The sequence below is a fragment of the Budorcas taxicolor genome, chromosome 13 (genome assembly GCF_023091745.1).
Source record: "Budorcas taxicolor isolate Tak-1 chromosome 13, Takin1.1, whole genome shotgun sequence".
In the NCBI taxonomy this organism is placed as follows: Eukaryota; Metazoa; Chordata; class Mammalia; order Artiodactyla; family Bovidae; genus Budorcas; species Budorcas taxicolor.
In genome coordinates this window covers 78,317,916-78,330,630 of record NC_068922.1, presented here as the reverse complement: position 1 = coordinate 78,330,630, position 12,715 = coordinate 78,317,916, and positions in this window count along the sequence as shown.

The window sequence follows — 12,715 nt, the reverse complement described above, 5'->3', positions numbered from 1 at the left end:
ATTCATCCATTCAAGATTTATCTGTTGGGCACCCTCTGTGTGCCAGAGCCTGTCTGGGTGCTGGGCAAACAGGCCCTCCCCTTAAGGGGTGTGGTCAGTGGTCAGAGAGACACAACCACAGCTGAAAGAGGACATCCAGGTTGACTTGCTGGCCTCGGGTGGTGGAGAGAGAAAGGGGCCTGTGTCCTGACAGACGTGGATTGCCGGCTCTCACTCAGCTCTTGCAGAGCTGGGTTAACTGTGAGGCTGACACAACCAGGAATCATATCCTTGTCGCCTTTATGGCCTGCTGTTCCTTCATCATAAGTGGAGAAGAAATGGAAAAGTGATGCCAGAAACCTCTCTGCATTCCTCCCACAGGCCCAGCTGGGTCTTTGCTTGTGGAACTAAGCTCTGCCCTACTTTCTGGCTGCCCTGCACGTTGCATCTTCCACGTCAGGGACGTTCCTACCCTAGTGGCCACAGCTCCCTGACAGAGACGCCAGAAGACGCACATTCCCAGCCTCCCTTGCAGCTCGGTGCAGGTCTGGGACTTGAGGCTCCACCAGTCAGACACGCCTGCTAGAGATGTGTAATCGGAGAAGGGCAGGACAAGAGGTGTGGAGAATGGACCTGGTCCTCGAGGATGCTTTGGGAGGGGTCCCAGGACAGCAAGCAGGCTCCCTTCTGGACAGCCCTTCCAGAAGACCTGGGCCTCGTTTCTGGCTGAATAGCCCTCAGTTCTAGCTCTGTGGCCCTCCTGGGATGACAAGTACTAACAGGTATTAAGAATGTTCATTGGAAGGACTGATGCTGAAGCTGAAGCTCCAGTACTTTGGCCACCTGATGCAAAGAGCCAACTCATTGGAAAAGGCCCTGATGCTGGGAAAGATGAAGGCAGGAGGAGAGGGGGGCAGCAGAGGGTGAGACAGTTGGATAGCATCCCAACTCAGTGGACATGAATTTGAGCAAACTCTGGGAGACAGTGGAACACACAGCAATCTGGTGTGCTGCAGTCCATGGGTCACGGAGTTAGACGTGACTTAGCAACTGAACAACAACAAGATTATTGATGTTCTTTGACTCCTAAACCCCTCTTCTGGAATTCTAATCTGAGGAGATAATCACAAATAGTGAAAGATGCACAAAGATGTTTGCAGTAGAATTATGTAGAGCAGTGAGGAATCAGAAACTACCTAAACACCCAGTGACCAGGGAACAGTTCCAGTTAATCAGGCAATGATCCTGAAAAGAAGACAAGACTGATTCCTCCAGCCAAATGCTTGTGGGGCACTGAGGGTTAAATGCTCGTGGGGTGCTGAGGGTTAAATGCTTGTGGGGGCGCTCAGGGTTAAATGTTAGTGGGGCGCTCAGGGTTAAATGTTAGTGGGCCGCTCAGGGTTAAATGCTCGTGGGACGCTCAGGGTTAAACGCTCGTGGGATGCTCAGGGTTAAATGCTCATGGGACGCTCAGGGTAGGTACACCCTTGAGTGACCAAAGGAAACCAAAATAACAGGTGAAAGGAAAGTCTGTTTTTCTCTCTGACACAAGAGGAGTGTGGAGGTGTTAGTCCAGGGCTGGCGGGGTGGCTTCATACATTCGTCAGGGATTCTTTCTTTTGGGGTTCTACCATGGCCCAAGATAGCCACTCAGTTCTGGCCACAACTCTGCATTCCAGCCAGTGAGGAGGATGGGAAAAAAGCACAGGCACTCTCTCGGTGAGCACTTGGATATTATACCCCATTGGCCAGAACTTGTCACATGAACACACCTAGCTGCAAGAGAGACTGGGGAGGGACTTGCCTGGTGGTCCAGTGGTTTAGACTCCAAGCTTCCGATACAGAAGGCACAGGTTTGATCCCTGATTGGGGAACTAATATCCCACATGCCACATGGTATAGCCAAAAAAAAAAAAAAAAAGGCTGGGAAACGTAGTTTTTTTTCTGGGTGGTCACTTGCCCAGCTAAAATTTGAGATTTCTATTACTAAAGAAGAGGGAGAGATCAGAGAATTAGAGGGAAGCATGGGTCTTTGCCACAATAACAACAATTAAAATAATGTCCAAGAGGATTCTGTGATAACATTAAAAAATTGTACAGTTTAGGAAAAGCAAGATTTGAAATTATATGTAGAGTGTGATTGCAACTGTGCAACAAAATTTCTAAACAGAGGAAGCCACTCCAAGGACAAAACTGTTGGAAAGTTAGCCTTCGTGGGGAGTCCTATCAGAGACGACGTGTTTTCTTTCTGTATGTTCCGAATGTCAATAACTGAGGAGACCTAAGTTCCTGAAAGAATCTCTGTGTAGATCATAGCATCTACATGAGCTATAGTTCATGTCATGCAAGTTTTTTCCTCGAATGTGCCCAGGTGGCCAGATGGGGAAAGAAGAAATGAAACGATCTCGAGTCACAGACAACACGGTTGTGAATGGAGAGAAAGCCAAGGAACCCACAGAAAGTGCCTAGAAAAAGAGGGCCCTGCGAGTTATCACAGGTTCAAGTCACTGCTGTGCTGAAATGCCAGCTCCGTGACCAGAGACAAACCAGCCGCCTCCCCGCGTCTGCATCTGTGCCGGGGAAGGAAGAAGAGCCTACGCCTCTGGGTGTGATGAGGGGCCAGAGGAAGCAGCTCCCACAGAGTGCAGGCTGCAGGGCTTGGCATGGAACAGGCTCTCCACCAGACGCTCTCGGGCGATTCCGTCCTCCCAGGGGACATGCGACAGTGTCGGGAGACCTTTACCACTGGAGCAGGGAAGAAGCTACCAGCATCTGGTGGACCAAGGTCAGGGGTGCTGTTAGCATCCTGCAGCGCACAGAGCAGCTTCCCTCCCCAGGGAGTGTGCTGTGTGCTGTGGTCAGTCGCCCAGCTGAGTCCGACTCTTTGCGACTCCATGGACAGCAGTCCGCCAGGCCCCTCTGTCCATGGGATTTCCCAGGCAAGAATACTGGAGTGGGTAGCCAGTCCCTTCTCCAAGGGATCTTCCCGACCCAAGGATTGAACCTGGGTCTCAGGCATTACAGGCAGCTTCTTTACCATCTGAGCCACGAGGGAAGCCCCTAGGGAGACTCCCCAGGCCCCGACGTCCCTGGTTCTGAACTGAGAAGCGATGCTCTCAGCAGCCCCGGCTGCTCCCGCCGTGGGGCTTGTTTCCTGGCTTTCGCGGTCATGAACCGCGCGGCTGTGGTCAGCGGGGTCACACGCCAGTGGACACGTGTTCTCAGCATAGAGTTGCTATAGCAGCCCTGCTCGGCCCTTTCCGAGCCTCCTGAATGCCCCCGAGAGGTCTCCTGCCTCTTATCTCGGGCTCTGAACTAGGGGTTTGGAATGTGTCTGCGCCCAGGGAAGCTGGGAGAAGGCACAGGACGGACGACAGGCCCCCGCGCAGTGAGGAAACCTACGGCCTCTGCAGGGCGGTTTCCGCCCTGAGCTTCCTACCCTGTGGCTCTGCTCCGCGCCTTGCCTCCACCCGAAACCCCCTGAGGCCGGCGCTGCCATCGCCTCCACGTCAGAGAAGAGGAAGCAGGCTGCGAGGCAGAGCAGGAGGCAGCAGCCGGCCCCAAAGGAGGCTCGCTGTCCCCAGACCTGGCTGGTCTGGCCCCCGGGTCCTTGTCCCGACTACACGTCAGAACCACCTGGGAACTGAAAACCCCGGGGTCCCGCGTGGCCCCACTGACCCGATCAGGTCAGGCTTGGGTTTTGGAATCACGCTGACCTTACCTGGACTCTTGGCTCCTCCACTTTCTTGTTATGTGACCTGAGGTCACTGACTTTACCTCTCTGAGCCTCAGGTTTGTGCTCTGAAAAAAAGGGTAGTGTTAGCTGCCCACTCGGAGGTTGACCACGAGGATTCAGCAAAATGCCCCATGTAGGCACGTGTGTGTGTGTGTGTTTAAGCTCTTTAATTAATTCTGTTGTGCCTGGCTAGTTGGAGAAGGCAATGGCACCCCACTCCAGTACTCTTGCCTGGAAAATCCCATGGACGGAGGAGCCTGGTAGGCTGCAGTCCATGGGGTCACGAAGAGTCGGACACGATTGAGCGACTTCACTTTGACTTTTCACTTTCATGCATTGGAGAAGGAAATGGCAACCCACTCCAGTGTTCTTGCCTAGAGAATCCCAGGGATGGGGGAGCCTGGTGGGCTACTGTCTATGGGGTCGCACAGAGTCGGACACGACTGAAGCAACTTAGCAGCAGCAGCAGCAGCAGTGCCTGGCTAGTTACCTATCAATTCATCCATTATCCATCCAGTCATCTATCCATCCATCCAGTCATCTATCCATTCATTTATCCAACACATTTAACACACTGTGTGCCTGGCTGGGCTTCAGTCCCTGAGGACACAGAAGTTCCCCCCAGGAAACTGATGATAGCAGTGTTGAGAGAACAGAGTGGAAAATAAATGAATAGATACATTACATAGAGTCATATGTAAACAGCAGGGGACAGAACTCCTCTTCTGGATGGGGTGAGATGCCCATGTCTTCTGTCTGCCTTTCCAGACCCCCTCCCCACCCTGCACTGTGTCTCAGGGCAGATCTGTGTGCAGAGCGTCAACCTGGGGAGCCCACGCCTCCCCACGGCAGACACGAGAAAACTCCCTTTCTCAGCCTCTATCGCAGCTTGGGTGCAGGTGTAAGAGCTGTGTTTGAGAAACAGCAAGGAGGCCTTGGAGGTAGACGTGGGACTTGAAGTTCAGATGGGCCCAGGGGCTTGTCTGAAACCAAGCAGTGGGGGCGTGGAGGAGGCCCAACTTGAATCCAGATGCCCTGGGTTCGCCAACCCCAGCTCTTCCCTGGTTTATGGTCCTCACTGCAGGAAGGTTGTGGCGCATTGAAAGGCAGGGATGGAAAAGTTAAGAAGTTCGGGCAGCATTGCAAGCTGAGGCCCACCTCGGTGTTTGTCAGTCACATCCAGGCCTGAGCCGTGCATTTCATAAGCACGGGCTGGCAGCAACCCTACAAGGTAGGATGAGCAAATCTGGATTTGGAATCTAGGTTTGGAGACAGGGGTCAAGCAATTTGCTTGAGGCCACACAGAGAAGGAATCAGGAGACAGACCCCCTGTGTATGTCCAAAACCCTTGCTCTTTGGAGTGCACCCAGCTTCCACCAAGACCCATTGCAGACGCAGCACCGTTGAGTCTGACTCTGACCACACTCCCAGTCAGGGTCGGCATCTCAGGCTTCTTCCCACTTCACATGAAACCCAGAGGCCCCACATATGGTGAGCGCTCAATAAATAACATGCCAGCACTGTAAGAAAGCATAGCCAACTTGCAGGATTTTGCTTGAGAATCTCAGAGGCTCAAAGGCTCTTCCTTCTCACATAATTTTTTTTCCTGCTAAATATCCCTCACGTGAAACCTCTAGCTGACTCATTCTTTGACCTCATTTCAGTCAGTTCAGTTCAGTCGCTCAGTCGTGTCCGACTCTTTGCGACCCCATGAATCGCAGCACGCCAGGCCTCCCTGTTCATCACCATCTCCCGGAGTTCACTCAGACTCATGTCCATCGAGTCCGTGATGCCATCCAGCCATCTCATCCTCTGTCGTCCCCTTCTCCTCCTGCCCCCAATCCCTCCCAGCATCAGAGTCTTTTCCAATGAGTCAACTCTTCGCATGAGGTGGCCAAAGTACTGGAGTTTCAGCTTTAGCATCATTCCTTCCAAAGAAATCCCAGGGTTGATCTCCCTCAGAATGGACTGGTTGGATCTCCTTGCAGTCCAAGGGACTTGAAAGAGTCTTCTCCAACACCACAGTTCAAAAGCATCAATTCTTCGGCACTCAGCCTTCTTCATAGTCCAACTCTCACATCCATACATGACCACAGGAAAAACCATAGCCTTGACTAGATGGACCTTAGTTGGCAAAGTAATGTCTCTGCTTTTGAATATACTATCTAGCTTGGTCATAACTTTTCTTCCAAGGAGTAAGCGTCTTTTAATTTCATGGCTGCAGTCACCATCTGCAGTGATTTTGGAGCCCCCAAAAATAAAGTCTGACACTGTTTCCACTGTTTCCCCATCTATTTCCCATGAAGTGATGGGACCGGATGCCATGATCTTCGTTTTCTGAATGTTGAGCTTTAAGCCAACTTTTTTACTCTCCTCTTCCACTTTCATCAAGAGGCTTTTTAGCTCCTCTTCACTTTCTGCCATAAGGGTGGTGTCATCTGCATATCTGAGGTGATTGATATTTCTCCTGGCAATCTTGATTCCAGCTTGTGTTTCTTCCAGTCCAGCGTTTCTCATGATGTACTCTGCATAGAAGTTAAATAAGCAGGGTGACAATATACAGCCTTGACGTACTCCTTTTCCTATTTGGAACCAGTCTGTTATTCCATGTCCAGTTCTAACTGTTGCTTCCTGACCTGCATACAGATTTCTCAAGAGGCAGGTTAGGTGGTCTTGTATTCCCATCTCTTTCAGAATTCTCCACAGTTTATTGTGATCCACACACTCAAAGGCTTTGGCATAGTCAATAAAGCAGAAATAGATGTTTTTCTGGAACTCTCTTGCTTTTTCCATGATCCAGCGGGTGTTGACCTCATTTAGTTCTTCGAAAATGGTGACTTTCCCTCCATTCCCAACCTGGACTATAGCACTTCTCTGTCCTGCCTTCTGTCTATCCATCTATCTATCTGCAAACAATGCACCCACTCACATGTCCATCCACCTGACCTATTCACTCTCCCCAACCTTCCATTTATTCCTCCACTGATGCATGAATTCCATCGTTCTCCATCCATCCTTGTACCCAGCAGTCCATTCACCCACACTTCTATCCACCTACCCAGTTCACTCAACTCTACCCAGCCTTCCATTCGCTTCTTCATTGATCCATACATTCAAACATCATCCATCTGTCCATCATCCATGTACTCAATAAAAACATACCAACTATCGCCTTTGTGCTGAGCGCTATGCTAGACTCAGAGACACTAGAAACAAGCAAGGCTTTGTGCTTGACCTCAGAGTGCGATGGGATATGAGGGATGACAGATACGAGGGATGCTATAGGAAGAGTTCATCCATTCACTTTTTCCACGTGTATTCCATACCTCCTCCTCCGTGTCGAGCAGCAGTAGATGCCTGAGAACAAAGAGAAAGGGGATGAGGTCTTGGGCACACGGCCTAGTGATAGAGACAGAAGTAGATGTGAGCCAAGGCAGGAAGTACTTGCTCAGTAATCACTTTCTTGTTCAGCGTGTGTGTTCGCTGATGCCTCCCACATGCCAGACCTGAGCCCTGGGGACACCAGGATACAGAAGACTTGGCCTTAGCCACTTGGAGCCCAGTCCAGTGGAGGAAACGGTCCAGTGGGGAATTTCAGCAGAACGTGATATTAGCTGCTATGCTATGATGAGGGTGAGAGCAGGGGTCCCCGGAAGCGAGGAAGGCAGCCAGTGGAGCTTTCTGGAGGAGCTGGGGCCAGGTCTGAGCCCAGAGGATGATGGGGTCTCCTCAGTTAGCACCACTTTCCCGGGCTCCCCACGACTTTCTTTCCTCCCTTCTTGCAGGACAGGAAGGTCAGACCCAGGGCCCCCCAGGACACCCCCCGTCCCACCCAGGCAGCTCATTTGAGGCTAGGACTCAAGTTCTGTCTTGGGACAAGACCCTGGGCAGCTGGCCGGCCAAACCTTGGAGACTGTCCCACAGTGACCAAGGTCCACTGGTGACATTGAGGTTGTTTGTACAAATGCACTCCATTTGCTAGGCAGTCTTGTTCACAGAAGAAAAACAACGACTCTGCTGGCATGACGTATGGTGGGGTGTTGGGGGGGGCTGAGACTGTCTACCGTGTATGGTGCCCTGGGGAATGGCGACACGGGTGCCGGTGGGGGAGTGTGGGCAGGACAGAGCAAGGCGGAGAGAGAGGGCGGTAGGGGCTAGAGCATGCAGAGCCTCGCAGGCCTCAGGAGGGACTCAGGGCTTGATAGGAAAGGCAACAGGAAGACTTGGAGCTGGATTCAAATGGACTAAGACATAAGATTCAAAACCTCCAGGGAGCGTCACTTTGCTACACAGAAGAAACCAACACAGCATTGTAAAGTGAACTGTCCTCCAATAACAATCAATAATAATAATGACCCTCTGGAGAGCTAGCAGTTAAACCACTGGGGTGTTCATTACTTCTCCCGATAGCTGGGCGCCTACTCTGTTCCAGACACTCTTCCAGGCACTGGAGAGAAACAAAGGTGGATCCTACTCTGTTCCAGACACTCTTCCAGGCACTGGAGAGAAACAAAGGGGGATGAATACACAAAACTCAGACCCCGCCTTCCTGGGGCCAGAGGGGACGCAGACTCTACAGCAACAATCATACAGTGAAACACAGACAGTGACAGGGCCACCAGGGAGGGCTTCTCCAGGGTGATACCAAGGCAGCCGGTGTACCCGGAGCAGCAAGCGTGTCAGAGGCTGTGCTGGGTGCAAGGGGTGCTGCACAAGCCAGGCAGACCCAGTTCCTGCCCTCGGGGCGTGGACAGCCAGTGGAGGAGACACACCGATAAGTGGACCGCCCCAGCCTGGTGAGGGAGAGGCAGCTAGGGCACCGTGGGAGCAGGGAGGGCTTCCTGGAGAAGGAGGGTGGGAAGGACTTGGGCAGGAATTGTGCGTGGGGTGAGGGAGGGGCTGGCAGGGGGTGGCGGCAGGAGACGCTTCAGACTTGGGAGAAGGTTCAGAGCCACGGCAAGGAGACCCAAGACCATGGGTGCAGAACGGCAGGGGTGTCTGCGGGGTGCCCTCCCTCCCTCTGCGGCTCCCCCTCTCTCTGCGGCTCCATCTCTGTCTGAACCTCCTCTTTGTCTCTCTCGTGACCGGCCTCTGTCTTGATCCGTCAGTGCCCGACAGCCTCTCCAATTCTCCCCCTGTCTCGGCCTCTCAGCTTCTCTTTCTCTCTGACTCTGTCTTGCCCGCCCTGGTCATCTTCGCAAGATGTCAGTAAGAGACAAGGATCCTGGGGGGAAGGAGGACAAACAAACAGGCGGGTGGGCAGGAAGCGAGGTCAGGAGCACAAGGACAGCTGAGCACAGGGACGGGCGGTGACTGAATGTTCTGTTTTGGAAAGACAGCTCTGGTCAGGGGCGAAGGTGGCTGACCACGAAACTTGATAACCTGGCCAAACTCGGGTTCTCGCCAGCCCTCCAGCCAGCAGCCCCGTGACCCCGTGGACGCTGCACAGAACCTCCCCAGGGGGAGGGGGAGACGGGAAAAGGGCCCACAGGCAGTTTCTCCTCTGGCGGGCAAGACTGGCAGGAAGGGGTGGAAATAGGGAATGGGAAATTCTCAAGCGAGCACTCAGCGTGGCTTAGAATGGGAAAGCCCTGCTTATCTCTGTATCCTTTTCCAAGGTTTAGCAGTGTATTCAGCACTGACTGGGAGCCAGCCACTGGGCTAACCCTCTCAAGTGGAGCGTGATACCCTAAGACCAAGGGCCATACAGCCAGACCTTGTAGAAGTTACCTGACCTCTTTCTTCGCGTGTAGAATGGGACCAAAGCAGCACCTGTCTGAACCACTGGAGGTCTAGATTAATATGTGAAGTGCTCAGAATAGCACACGGCACACAATAAGTGCTCAAGAAAAACCGAAGCTATTGTGATCTCAGGTTTGTAATACGAGAGGCAAAGCGGAGGAGGCAGAGTGAAAGAAAGTGAAAGTGTTATTTGGTCAATCGCATCCGACTCTTTGCAACCCCGTGGTTCAGTTCAGTTCAGCCACTCAGTCGTGTCTGACTCTTTGCGACCCCATGAATCGCAGCACACCAGGCCTCCCTGTCCATCACCAACTCCCGGAGTTCACTCAGATTCATGTCCATCGAGTCCGTGATGCCATCCAGCCATCTCATCCTCTGTCGTCCCCTTCTCCTCCTGCCCCCAATCCCTCCCAGCATCAGAGTCTTTTCCAGTGAGTCAACTCTGCGTGAGGTGGCCAAAGTACTGGAGTTTCAGCTTTAGCGACATTCCTTCCAAAGAAATCCCAGGGCTGATCCTCAGAATGGACTGGTTGGATCTCCTTGCAGTCCAAGGGACTCTCAAGTGTCTTCTCCAACACCACAGTTCAAAAGCATCCATAGACTTCTCCAGGCAAGAATACTAGAGTGGGTTGCCATTTCCTTCTCCAGGGGATCTTCCTGACTCAGGGGTCGAACCGGGGTCTCCTGCATTGGAGGCAGATTTTTTTTTTATTACTGTCTGAGCCACCAGGGAAGCCCAGTGAGTCAGGGTTGAATTCCCACTTCATCCCTTCCCAGCTCTGTGACCCTGGTTAGGTTTCATAACTTAACCGGGTGTCAGTTTTCTTATCTGTTCATTGAAGATGATTGTTTTGAAAATTTTGTCTGGCGGCTCCAGGTCTCAGTTGCAGCATGCAAGATCTAGTTTCCTGACCAGGGACTGAACCCGGACCCCCTGCTTAGGGAGTGCAGAATCTTAGCCACTGGACCACCAGGGAAGTCCCCGGCTAAGATGATCGTGATACGCACCTCATCAGGGGTTTGGGAGCTTCTGGGTACGTATGAAATAGAGGGAAAGCATCACTTCACAGGTAAAGAAAGTGACCAAAGCACCTCGTTTTTTGCTCCATTGCCCAGCAGGTTCCGCGTCTCCAGACCATCTGCGATGCGCTTCCTCCTGTGCTGTTCATCCTGAAAAACCACGGCGGCCGGTTAGAGAGGCGCAAAGCGCCTCACAAAGTGAGTCCTGGCAACAGTCTTCCAAGGCAGGCGTTATCAACCCGTTTCACAGAAGTGGAAGCTAAGTTCTGAAGAGATTAAACAGGCTGCCCAAAGCAGAGGTTCATGAGCACCTGCTGCCCTGGGCTGCTCTCGATGTGAACTCCTGTGACAGCCCCCCTCCGTTTCCTGAGGCATCAGAGGCCACTGGGGCCTCACCCTCTCTCTCACTCTCTGCTGTGTGTTCCTGCCTCCACGCCCCCCACCCCAAGCTTGGCCCAGCGCTGGCCTCAGAAACGTTGGTTGCTGTCAGATAGAATCTGCAAGCCCAAAGGGCTGTGCTGTCCCCGAGTCACCGCTCCACATCCGCAGCCTGGTTCTTGATCCTCTGCCAGCCAACCGGAAGGCAACTCAGAATGGCCCTCGCACCCCTGAACACCTCCCTCCCTACCAGGGCAAGAGGCAGGTGACATGCACAGGTAGTGTGGACGTGGGGACAGAATGGGGTCTGGAGCCCCAGAACCCTGGGCCCTCATGCTTTGGCTGTGTGACTTTGGGCATGGCACTTCCTCTCTCTGCGCCTCAGTTTTCTCATCTGTAGAATGGACACAATCACCATAATACCCACCCCTTCAGTTGATGTGCAAGATAGAGACACAGCATAGATGCTGGGAGGGGTGGCTGAGCCCCGCCCCCAACCCCAGTCCTCCAGTTTGACTCTTCATGGTCAATGACTCTTCAGCTCATGAGACAGTAGCACGGTTAAGAGCATGAACCCTGATGTCAAATCCTGCCTCTGCCACTTGTTAGCTGTGTGACCTAAGACTTCAGTGACTTAACCTCTCTGGGCCTTAGTTTCCCCATCCATGAAGTAGATGCAGATAACAGTCCCCACCTCTTTGAACTGCTGTGATGATCAAACGAATTCACAAATGTGAAGAAGAGGACCCTGCCAGGCACACGATGAGGGCTCACAGAAGAGTTTGCTGCTCTTCAGGGTTGAGGGGTGAGGACACGTGGTGGCTTCTGCACAATGTACAGGAGCTTGTGCCAGGGATGGAATGGGGGGCGGAGGAAGGATCTTCATCTGAACTGGGGGCTGTCAGAAAACTAGGCCCACATATTGGGGGCAGGGCTTTGCTGAGGTCCCCCGTGGCCCCAGGAAGGGCTGTCCCGCCCACATCCATCCTCCCCTGGGAGCCAGCACGGTGCTTGCATCTCCCTAAGGGGGAGGCTCCGTCCTTCCTGCTGCTCAGCCTGAAACCTTGGAGCCGCCCCTGGTTTCTTCATTTCTGCTATGTCTGGTCCAGCAGGGTGTCCTGTCCGCCTCTAGACCAGATCTAGACTGTGAGATCGTGACCTGCCCGCACGTCCCCTCCTCCAGTGTCTTCCCCTGGGCCTGGCCACCGTGCCCTTCTGCTTGGACCATTGCAGTCACCCCCTCTCTGTTGCCACCCTTCTTCCCAGGCGCTGACAGTCCACTCTCCACACACAGTCAGGGGGACCCTTCCAGAACCTCGGTCAGACCACGCTAAGCTGCTCAGGACCCTCTGGGGCTCCCGCGGACTCCAGAGGAAAGCTTTGAGCATCTAGGAAGGATTCCAGCTCCCACGCTGCCCTGACCACACTGGCGTCCTCCTCGCCCTCGCACATGGCCGGCAACGTCCCAGCCTCGAGGCCTCTGCACTTGCTGTTTTCTCTGCCGGGAATGTGCTTCCTCCAGTTATCCGCATTGCCCAATCCCTCATGTCTTCTGAGTCTGTCCTCAAATATTTGCTCAGCGAAGCCTGCTCTGGCCCTGCTCCCACATGTAGAGCTGTACCTCTCTGAGGTGTGCCATCCCCTTTCCCGATGTATTTTTCTTCTTTGCACTGATGCTAAGGAGACGCATCTGGAGTGCAACACACTCAGTTGATCTATCAGCGTGTGTCCCTAACTCCAAAATGTCAGTGGGAGAAGCAGGGTTTGGACACGTTAAGTGGGGGCTGCCCCCGTGCCTGCTGAGGCCTGGACATTCTTCCGGGGACTTGGGACCCAGCAAAGCAAAACACTGATCCCCTG